Source organism: Chrysemys picta, chromosome 2, assembly GCF_011386835.1.
Source record: "Chrysemys picta bellii isolate R12L10 chromosome 2, ASM1138683v2, whole genome shotgun sequence".
NCBI lineage: Eukaryota > Metazoa > Chordata > Testudines > Emydidae > Chrysemys > Chrysemys picta.
Genome location: NC_088792.1, coordinates 184,596,661 through 184,608,896, shown reverse-complemented (window position 1 = coordinate 184,608,896; position 12,236 = coordinate 184,596,661). Strand labels below are relative to the sequence as shown.

At 43.2% G+C, this 12,236-nt stretch overlaps 1 protein-coding gene across 13 annotated transcripts in view; it reads right to left on the bottom strand.

Annotated features, from left to right (window-relative positions):
• The window catches only part of CDKAL1 (CDK5 regulatory subunit associated protein 1 like 1), a 790,609-nt gene that overhangs the window by 389,836 nt on the left and 388,537 nt on the right, over positions 1-12,236 (bottom strand). The window lies entirely within an intron of this gene.

Here is a 12,236-nt window from a genome sequence, read left to right as displayed (position 1 = left end):
CTTGCAACAAGCAAGTCTACAAAGCGGAATTAAGAATGTTTAATTTAACATTAAACAGTTTCTACAGAAAAGTACTTTAATAGCAAGGACTAGATGGCACAAAAAGGCTTAATACAATATCCTTTTGTCTTCAGAAAAATGGATCAGGTCACAAGTGAAATGAGTTTGATAGACCTAACCTAGTCTAAACCCTACATTTCTTCACAATAATAAAACTCCAGAGAGACAAGGAGAGTGAGGTAATGTCTTTTATTGGACCAATTGCTGTTGGTGAGAGAGACAAGCTTTCAAGCTTACACAGAGCTCTTCTTCAAGTCTAACATCCTGGGACCAACATGGCTACATCACCACTACATAAAACTCCAGAGAGTCTGGCACATTACAGCAGAATTGATGATCTCTGCTCTGTAGATGGTCAGGAATGGAACACCTCATCAGAATTGATCAGAATCAGATCAGTGCCAGGACACCTCCACACTATAAGGATCTAATTTTGATTTCACATTAGTGTAAAAAAGTAACTTTCACTGAAGCAGAGATACAGTGGAGTAAATAAGTGCTGTGTGTCTTAATTCCATGAGCATCTCAATTCACTGAACTGACCCAAAGTTCACAAAATAAAAAACATTCTTCTAAGCTATAATGGCACAGGCTTATGTAACATAATCCTTGTAACTTCAATGCTTCACTTTCCTAAATTTAATACAAAGGAACTAACTTAATGCATAGGACTGAATAAGAGAGACTTTACACATTTTTTCCTCAATTCACAATATTGCAGTTGTCCAAAAATCAATATTCCTGTGTAATTTTATTGAAGTTTCTTGAATTTATTACCATTAATTTCCTCCGTCTCATTTTCTAAATTAAAGAATCATCACCAAAAAGCAAACCTTTTTTTTTTTTAAACAAATGCCAAACCCTAATGAAGCAAGCAGTCTTACTGAAGATTATGCAGATGATGGTTGCAAAGCACAGTGAGAATGTGACAGCCCATCTATCAAAGAAAACAAAGGATTTTATGCATCTAAACCAAATAGAGGCTTTTGGAACAGCATGGATGGTGGCTGGTAGAACTTTAATTACCTGTTAGAATATAAATAACTAGGAAAGTGATATCTCATTTGGCTATTAATGAAAGTGCTAATATTAAAAGAAAAAGAGCAGTCAGTTTATCATGTATAGATCTGCTGTGTGTTATTGATATTCTTCTGCCCTGTGTCCTGAAGCTAACAAGTATTAAAATATACATTTTATTTAGCAAAACTGTATTTTCCTGCGGTGGTAAGCCTTGGAATAGATACTCAAAAGACTCAATTAATGCTGACTTTTCCCCCCTGCTAGTAATCGACCAATGAAATGAGCCCCATCTCAAAAGGTTTGCTATGGGCAGATGGTATTACAAGTGATTGACAGCGGACTTGACACCTAACACAAGATTATGAGTGGATCTGTCTGCATTCAAATACGCTTCACTCTCCAGCCATCTAACAAGGGGGTGGGAGGGAGGGGAAATAATGAATACTAGCAAATTCATCACTTATACTGAAGTTAATATCCATAACTTTAACTAGTCAAGAAAAGTGCTACTTCATGCTAACACTTTCTCTGTGATAAGAATTTCTATACACAGCTTTTTGAACACATCATAGTACTGGGTAGCCCCCAGATTTATGCATAAAATATATCTTGTCTTCTGCCTTACAGAAGATATGAGTTTTGAATCCAAGGAATTTTCTGTATAGTGTTATTTATAAATATTATGTTCTGGCATTTTAAAAAATAAATTTAAAAGCCCCTCTCTCTCACCAACCCAGAAATTTATGTTTGTATATTATCTCTAGACATATATTTATTTAGCACTATTAAAAGTGCTAGATCCTGTAACAATAGTCAGACTTTAGAACATCTAACTTTGAAAAGTACTTGGGCACACCACCTTCATAATTTTAATCAGTATAGTTATAATGGAGTCTTATTCTGATACATTAAACCAACTTGCATATCATTGATTGCCGCCTGTAAACCACCAATGGTACATATTCCGCAGTTTGAGAACTGCTGACATTGGCCTCCTTCCAGAAGGTGTTTACAGTCTAGATTAGATAGACAGTACATGAGGCAACCAGAGAAAGGTCCATTTTAAAGCACTGAAGAAAAAGTCACCCCCACCCATAGCAACTCTGGTGGATCAACAATAATAAAACACAATTTCCGTGGAACCTAAGGAGTGATTTATATGAAGATTGACTTGTTTGGCACCCAAAGAGAAAAACTGTTCAAAGAGAAAGGGGCAGCAGTAGAAAAGGCATCAAATCAGAGTATACAAAGGGTGGTGCAGACAAAGAATAATTGGCTAGAGAAAAGGGAGTGAGGGTGAAGGTGTATATAGAGGAGGGATAGGAAAACTCCCCAGCTGGGGAGCGGGGTCGGGGGTCGTTTGGTGAGTGCATGCCACCACTCCGCGCAGCTCCTGGAAGCAGCACAAGTCCCCTCTCCGGCTCCTTTGTTTAGGGGCAGGCAGGGGACTCCACACACTGCTCCCTGCCCCAAGCTCCACCCTCACAGCTCCCATTGGCCTGGAGCTGCGGCCAATGGGAGCCACAGGGGCAGCGCGCAGAGGCACCTGGCCATGCCTGCGCATAGGAGCCAGAAGTGGCATATGCTGCTGCTTCCGGCAGCTGCTTAAGGTAAGCGCCGCACGGAGCTTGCACCCCTGAGCTCCTCCCACACTCCAACCGCCTGCCCCAGCCCTGATTCCTCTCCTGCCCTCCGAACCCCTCGATCCCAGCCCGGAGCACCTCCCTGAACCCCAAACAACCCCTCATCCCCAACCCCACCCCAGAGCCTGCACCCCCAGCCGGAGCCCTCACCCCAATCCCCTGCCCCAGCCCGGAGTCTTCCGCACCCTGAACTCCTCATTTCTGGCCCCACCCCAGAGCCCACACCCTCAGCCAGAGCTTTCAGCCGCTCCTGCACCCCAACCCCAATTTCATGAGCATTCATAGCCCACCATACGATTTCCATACCTAGATGTGGTCCCGGGGCCAAAAAGTTTGCCCACCTCTGATATAGAGTATGAAGATGAAAACAAGTGTTTGAGCACCACATAGACGGCGAGAAATTTCATAAGTTAATTTTTTAAGATGCTTATGTTTGTTTTCCACAAGCCCAGATTTAAGTACCCATTGCTATATTCTCTCATCATTTTATTTTTAAAATATCTGAGAGTTCTTTCAATTAACTGTAACCAGAAAAAAACATCAATTTAAGAAAGACAAATTTGTGATTCCTGTAAGGAACACCCACTGATTACAAAATTTATGGCACTAAAAGGTTAGAGGCTTAAGTATTCATTTAATTAAATGTATTAAGGTTTTCATTTTTCTGATCACATCAACAGATTTTGCTGCATTAAAAAATAACAACTCATCTACAAAAATGACAAAAATAATAGTAGAAACAAAGTGAGTAAATGCCCTAACAGTGTTCAGTTCCTGAAATCCTGCTGCCTTTTCATTTGTTTCTGAGGAGCAGATGTGTATTAATTCTTTAATAACGCATTTCAAAACAATCGACATCAGAGTTTATTGAAAACTTTAGTTTATGCACAGGGCGCTAACATATTTAATGAACCGCAAGTAGAAAAACACAGAGAAATAAAGGAAAATAAATTAGCAGTTGTACTGTGGTACATTTTCATGTGGTGTGTCATGGTATGTCTGGGGAAGCCATCTGTAGGATATCAGCTTCAATAAGGGTAAAGAACACAAACACTGAGCTGCCATAAAGAATCCAAGTGAAAAAGCAAGGAAATACTATTGTGACTTGTAGCACGCTTGGCATTCCCTATGCATTCAAAGGCAACAACACCATGCAGGTGCTTCTCAATGGTTGATGCATCATTGGAATGTTCTGAATTAATAACGAAGACCCACAGATGGTGTATAGTGGAGTTTGAAATAAACTCATTTTGACAGGTGACAAGGAACACTACTCATCTAGTCATGTGAAATTAAGCATTTAAGGGAATGGCAGGTGTGATCTGCCTTCTTTAAATACAGATTTGGAAGTACCCCTTCACACTCAAAATGTGCTGTCCTGTAAAGCTTGATAAATCTTAATGCAAAACAAACATTTAAAAAGTAAATAATTTCTGAACCACAAGTGAAATATTTAAGCTTATAGGACTAAATTCATGTCTAGTGTAACTCCAGTGACTTTGATTAAGTTAAATCACAGATAAATTTGGTCCTTAATCTTTTAAAAGCATGTAGACATTTACTGCATGTTTCACATTTATTTGTGGTATCAGGAAAAAGAGGAAGGGAACTTTTTTGGCTGACCTCCAGTTACCCAATACTCAACTACTGTGATTTTTTTAAAAAGGGGTTGCTTCTGCTTCACACATCTCAACCATATCTAATTATAAAATCCCATCAAACAGTCACCTGTGTGAAAGAATAGAATACAGTCTTCCTTGTGGCATACCATCTGTAATACTACATTTATTAGACAGCAGAGGATTCTCTAAGAATGGGTACAAAACACAGCCTCACTAGAGACTAAGCCCAGTATCTCCATGACACAGTACCCTCTTCACAGTCTAAGGATTGACAAGCTAACCATACACATGTGCATGTACTACAGGAGGTCTAAGATAGCCCCTTGTATAGTTAAGGCTGCAAAACAGCTTCCATAATTGCTCCTTGTTTTTACATACACCATTTTATTAAATTGTAAAAGTTTGGAGCTAAAATGTTCAATGCTTTGCTTCTGCACAAAGTCTGTATTTATTTATTTATTTAAATTCTTGAAAGTCTCTGCCAGTTGGATAAAAACTCAATTTCCCCTCTATAAAATGTGCTAACTACGCTAGTTAAAGTTTGACACTTGGCATGGACACGAACCTGAAAGAGGATAAGGCCCGTGTTTGGTTTGAGGGGGAGGAAATTCAAATATCAAAGCAATACACTTAGTGATGCACATGCTCAGTATTATCTGTTTAGCAGAACCTATTGCTGACATTGTCTTTTTCTAAACTGACAGGGATGGGCAAGGCAGAGACTGCTGGTCTCAGGTTTTTCTTGAGACAATTTGTATGAAGACAATTGTGACTGTCTTGTTGAATATAGCGCAATCCACCAAACACCACCCTCTGACTGCCTTAAGACCAGAGTTAAATATTATTTAAGGGGCTTTACAGTTCTACCAAATCAATGCTTTTTTTTTTTTTTTTTTTTTAAGTTTCGACTTTTTTCTTTTGTGAAGATACAATCCTCGCTACACAAATCAATACAACACTATCTCTAACCAACGAAAAACAAGCAGATGGAAAAGTTAAAAAAAAACTTACTCATCCCACAGCCCATTCACTTCAATCTAACTGGGACAAATTAAATACCTAATCAGGGCAATTTAAATGCAATTAAGCATAGGCAAGTTTTTGCTTGTGTTTTAAAATCAAGAAAATTTAACCAAAAAGATGACTCCAAAGTATTGCACCTGTCCAATACAAAAATCTTTGACTCCATGTACATATCCAATGTTACAATGAAGAAGCTACTGTTTCATATTCACATGAAGGATGAATTAACCGCACACCCTTGCAGGAAAAAATATTCCAGCATATGAAGAATTGCTCGAAGAATTTCATCATCGCATGACATCATGCAACTGCTGCCTGGCACTGTTCAGTGGAGTGTCTTTGTAGTTCCCATGAGGAAGCTGACACTGAAATGATCTTGCATGCCACCAATGCCACAGAGAGAAGTGCTATTAATCTCTGGATTTTTGCACAATACACAGATGTTCTAGTGTTCTCTGTCAGACGCTACCCAAGACTTCTTCAAGATTCTGTTTTTGTGCCTGCTGCTGGGGCACAGAATTGCTGTATACCCCTCAGAGATGTACCAGGTTTCCATTCCCTTGCAGGGTGTCACACTACTGGAGGGTTAGCTGGAAAACCCGAATTATCTTATTGGAAGGCATTTGATTCAGCCGCCAACGAGAATCTCCTCTCTCTGAAGGTGTTCACAACAACTGAGACCTAAGCTCCCTGTAAGCTGCATGGCAGCTCAAGGAACCCGCTGGGGGAGAGGTGCCTTCCCCAACCCCCACCTAGCCTGGCCCCCAACCTGCTGCGGCCAGGGCGCGGTGCACCTCTCCCCTGGCCCCAACTCTGCTGTGGTGCGGCCCGGGCCGGCCCCAAGTGCGGCCGGAGTGGCCTGGACCCAGCCACAGCCAGGTCGCCCGGATCAGCTGGGGTGGTGTGGCTGGATCGGGTCCAGCCATGGTTGGGGCGGGGCGGCCCAGCCCCAGGCACAGTCAGAGCAGCCTGACCCCAGCTGCAGCCGAGGCGGCACAGTCAGAATGGAGTCCTAGTACCCTTTCACCCCAACCCTCTGCCGCACCCCTGAGCCCCTCATCCACGGCCCCACCCCAGAGCCCGTACTCCCAGCAGCAGTCCCTGCACCCCAACCCTCTGCCCCAGCCCTAAGCCTCCTCCACCTCCATATTGGTGCACATAACAAAATTAATTCCGCACATGGGTAGGAAAAATTAGAGGGAACACTGGCTGAGACAGTCACTGATGAGGTCATAAGTGTACTGGAGGCATTCATCTGCTGAGTTTACCATTTGAAGACCAACATTACAACAGTTGCAGAGCTACACTGGTGGATGTTTTCCAGGAAGCAGGCAAATGGAGAAAAACTGCCCCTGAAAAGGGGTGCATCATCCTGCTATCAAGAGGGCAAATTATCAAGCAATGGAACGGCTCCAGGATGATCAAGAGCATCCAAAGCTACCCTTCCCTATGATCACCACCCTGCAGATGTTTGGCCGGCAGCTGGTTTGTACAGAGATGTGCAAGTGTGGCACAAGTGAGGATCAGTGTGACAATGTGTCTCACAGTGATGCCCTAGACCAGAGGTCCCCAAACTATGGGACATGCCCTCCTAGGGGGACATGAAGGAACAGCGGGGGGCTGCAGCGGGGCCAGGCCAGCCCCCACCATGGGAGGGGAGGAAGTGCCACCCAGCCCCTCCTGACCCCCAGTTTTGCTACAGTCCCGCCCTCAGCCATGTCCCTGTCTCCCAGTCCTGCATCTGGCCCCGTCCCCAGCCTTGGCACAGCTCCCAGCCCCATGCTAGCCCCTGGCTGTGGCTCCATTCCTTGACCCCCACTGCAGCCTGGCTGCGGCTCTTCTCCCACCCCCACCTGTGGCCCCTTTACCCCAGTCTGCGTTCCCCCACAGCCACAGCATCGGTCCCGGCCTGGCTCTGAGGCAGGGTGGGCGCAGAAAGGGGTAAGGGGGGGCAGAGCCCTCAAAAGTTTGGGGACCGCTTCCTTAGACAGAGACAACACTGATGATGACTTTGATAAATAAATATTTTGAGCCCTGCTCATCAAGGCCAACTTCCCTTGGACTACCAAAGATCAATATCTTTTTGATGTAAGCAATGCATCCCCGTGTTAAAGTATAATTTTTATAAAAGTTTATTTTTAAACATCTTCTCAAATCCATATACATAATTGTTCTAGGTTTGTCATGTTTGGTACCATTCTGCCTGAGAGAGAAAGGACTTTCATATGATACCCAATTCGATCTATTTCCAATGACACTGTGTTATCAAACTTTTCACCACTGGAAGACCTGGAGGTGAGTCACATTCACCATAAGGTAATGTTTCAAGAGATTTTCTCAGGAAGGAGGGAGAGACAGAGATAGAGTGAAACTCTCACAAGCATCCAGCTGGAAATAGCTCTTGGATGGACCTTTAACCAAGATCCTATCTAAACCATATTTTCTAAGCATAAAAATCCCTAAAGATGATTTTTATGATGATCTCTTTGTCAAAATGAAGAATCTATTAGACACGCTTTAGATGTAGCACAGAAATCTCACTCTCATAGAGAGTTTGAGTATTTTCCAGGAGTTAAAGTTGGGTTTTCCAAACTTGCTAAATAGCGCAAACAGGCTTAAAATCTTTCAGTGAAGGAATCAGCTGTTTGAGCTGTATAAACCAAAGCACCACACATTGCCAGATGCTTGAGAGAACCCATACTCTTTAGAACCATCACAATACTTGTTAAAACGCAGTCAATCATATTTATCACGAGTGTCTCAATGTTTAGGTTTTAATGACCTGTATGACCAACATGTTCAGTATGAATTGTGCATATTCCAAAGGGCCAGGGAAGAAAAAAGCCAACCACTTATTATGTCAGAGCTGTATTCATAACTTATTGTTACAGCTGTAAATAAAATCACTTATTTGTGGGGGTTTGAAAGTCTTTTATTAAGTCATTAGTTTGGATCATTTAGAGCAGGTGTCAGCAACCTTTCAGAAGTGGCGTGCCGAGTCTTCATTTATTCACTCTAATTTAAGGTTTCACGTGCCCGTAATACATTTTAACGTTTTTAGAAGATCTTTCTATAAGTCTATATTATATAACTAAACTATTGTATGTAAACAAGGTTTTCAAAATGTTTAAGAAGAGTCATTTAAAATTAAATTAAAATGCTGATCTTACGCCACCAGCCTGCTCAGCCCATTGCCAGCCTGGGGTTCTGTTCTGTTCACCTAGGCCAGCAGTAGGCTGAGCAGGGCCTGCGGCCGGGACCCCAGACCTGGGCGGGGGGGGGGGGGGTTCAGGGGTCAGGGCAGAGGGCTGGGGGTGTAGGGCAGAAGGCTGGGTGTGTGTTGGGATGTGGGGGGTTCAAGGCAGAGGGCTGGGTGTGTGGGGGGGTTCAGAACAGAGGGCTGGGGGCATGAGGGGGTGCAGGGCAGAAGGCTGGGGTGCTCGGCTTGTGGGGGTGCTCCCAGCCCCCTGCCCTGAGCAGCTCATGGCAGGGGCTGGAAAGGATATGCCCTGTTCCACCCCCTTCCCCCAGGCTCCGTCCCTACCTCTCTCTGCGTCCTCTTCGGAGCTGTGTGCACGCTGCCGCTCTTCCCCCTCCCTCTTGCTAAGGCCATCAATTGATTGGCGTACGGAAGGAGAGGAGATGGGGCAGGAAAGCACTACGCTGGGGGAAGAAGCTGGGGAGGGAGGAAGCTCGGCTGCCATAGAACCAAGGTTCTGCCTCCTGCCCCCGCAGAGGAGAGCGGTGGGCGGGGGCGCTGAGTGGGGCTGGGGGCCGGGACCGCGGCAGGGAGCTGCGTGCCACTCAAAATCGGCTCGCGTGCCATCTTTGGCACGCGTGCCGTAGGTTTCCGACCTGATTTAGAGCTATAATTTTTTCCTCAGATACTATTCATGTCGACCATTAATGCTGGCAGCAATTCTGAGACCGTGGTGAGGTTTTGGCTGTTACTGCAGATCTGGTCTACATTTAAAACATAGGTCAACATAGCTACAGTGCTCAGGAGTATGAAAAATCCACACCTTTCAGCGCCATAGCTATGTCAATCTAACTCCTGGTACAGTATAGTCAAAACTAAGTCAACAGAAAACCCCTTCTGTCACTGTAGTCCCCATCTTCATTTCAGGCCCCGGAGCTATGCCACTGTAGCATCTGTAGCGTAGACATGGCCTAAACAAAGTCTCGATATCAGTCTATATGTTCCTATTCTTCTTCTTTTCAGTCTCATCTCCTGCAATTAATTTTTACCAAAGCAGAAAACTCTTGCAGTGAAAGCTGAGTAGTGCTGCCCCTCATGGCTTGTGTGAGGGAATGAAATGCAGTACGGACAAGAAGAAAAACATGAAAGCTCTCAAGGAGCAAGATTCCAATCACTTGGCCTTAGGGTGGCCAGATGTCCTGATTTTATAGGGACAGTCCTGATTTTGCGGCTCTTTTTCTTATATAGGCTCCTATTACCCCCCACCCCCTGTCCTGATTTTTCACATTTGCTGTCTGGTCACCCTACTTGGCCTATGCCATTATCTATCAAACATGGATTAAAACCACTGTATGAAAAGATGACAACGTTTTTAAAAATATATTTAAAAACTTATCTTTGCAAGTGTTTATGCAGCTGGGCTTACCAATAGAGGAACTGACATAACATAACAAATTAAGATTAAAGAAACTTGATTTTTAAAATAAAGAAATAATGTGCTAGAAAATGACATTTTAACAGCATTTGACTTTTTAAAAATTCAACCTTATAATGATGCGTTAGCACGTTATCAAGGAAAGCAAACTGCAGTGCAAAGTTCATATGAATTCATTTAGCATTACCTGAATTAAACAACCACAGAAGTGACAAAAACTGTGTTGAGGGAGCCAGTAAATACACAAAGAATTTATATGCACCAGATTTTCACAAGCTATGTTAAAATATGGCCAAAATGACAAATGAAATAAATTTGTTGCTCACAGTCTCTGACCCTAGGGAACCTTTGTCCGCATCATAAAACAACTCCACAATTTTGTATGATTGATTCTCTCTGATGCTTATGAGAAACAGGTGCATCTACAAGCTGAAAGAAAGAAACTTGTCCAGCACTATGTACGTATATTTGGCTCTAACCACTGTCGGGTTTTGACTTTAAAGAAATATCAAAATTGGTTCCAATTTTTTATTTTAAAGTTGAAATGATTAATGACACAAGATCAGAGAAGTTTTCATCTGATCATAATTCTTCACAGAAAGCCACAGCATTTCAGGAAGTCTTCACAATTATCAACTCTGCCATCTAATCAAAGAAATTAATCAAATGCATCATTATACAGGACACAAATGAGTGTTTGTATACAAACACTTGATAGACTTTATAGCTGACTATTATTCTTTTAAATAATGTGGACATATCTATACAGTTATAGTGCAAAAATTGTACAGGCATAACTTTTAGCCCAGCGGTTGGGTTTAACCCTAAGCTGGGATGTGGAAGATCCCTGGTTCAAGTTTCCCCTCTTAAGAAGGGATCTGAACTGGAATCTGCCCCATTTCAGGTGAGTACCCTTGCCACTGGACTATGGGATATTCTGAAGTGGGGCTCCCTCAGTCTCTCCTGTTGAAGCAGTTCCACTGTGGATAAATAATTTTAAATAGTTATTGAAGTAGGGAGACTGAATTCTGGTCTCCACCTCTCAGGTGAGTATCTAACCACTGAGCTAAAAGTTATGAGGGATGTCTTTCTCTCCTTCCATCCAGGGTTTCTTGCTGAAATGAACCTAACACCAAGAGAGAGTTTTGCAGCTGAGGATCGCAAGTGGAGGGAGCCACGTCACTGTGGCCCAGACTCAGATGCCTATCTCCAAGCGGGGGATTCAGCACACATTCCTCAGCTTGGCATCTTCCATTGGTTATGTTATGCATTCAGCTGCCTAGCATGCTGGCTTTTTGTGAATCCCATCCCAGACATTATATAGGGAACTGAGGCACCAAACTCAGGCTTTTGTCAATCCCAGTGATTTTCTAGGCACGCAAGTTTCTCTGCGACTCCAGCCCCCAAATTTAAAGATTTAATTTAAGATGAAAGCCTCCATCAAAGACTGTCAATATACCCAGTGGTCTTTTATAGATGAAAGCGTTGGAAGGGAAGGGCAGGAAAGAGTTTGACAACCCAGTTTGACAATTCACCAGAATTCATTTCCCAAACCACTGAAAGACATGTTGGAAAATTCTCACTCAGGCCTGGTCCACACTAACCCCCCACTTCGAACTAAGATACGCAACTTCAGCTATGTGAATAACGTAGCTGAAGTCGAAGTAACTTAGTTCGAACTTATGGTGGGTCCAGACGCGTCAGGCAGGCTCCCCCGTCGACTCCGCGTACTCCTCTCACGGACCAGGAGTACCGGCGTCGACAGCGAGCACTTCCAGGATCGATCCCAGAGGATCGATTGCTTACCGCCGGACCCAGAGGTAAGTATAGACCTACCCTCAGACACAAACCGTAGTACTGCTACGATTCAGTTGTCAATGGAAAGACCATCTGTATACTGGAAATTCTGTGAAATTCTGAATAGGAAAATACAGCAAAAACTTTGACTATTGTTTAAAACAGAGGCACATGCATCTTTGAAAAGAACAGTCATTGGGGGCCAACTAGGGACCAACATGGCAACTTAGGGACCAATTTTCAATAAGGCCTCAATGCAGCCTCCAACCTGTGTGAGCACTTTTTGTAAACTATCATTGATGTAATCCTTCACTTACATGCACAGTTGATGGGTTTTGTACATGAAGAAGTCTATTTCCTTCATGTACTGCTAACCAAGCCTTACAGAATACTTCATGAATTCTGGATGGAGATTTGGCCTTATCATCACATCTTGA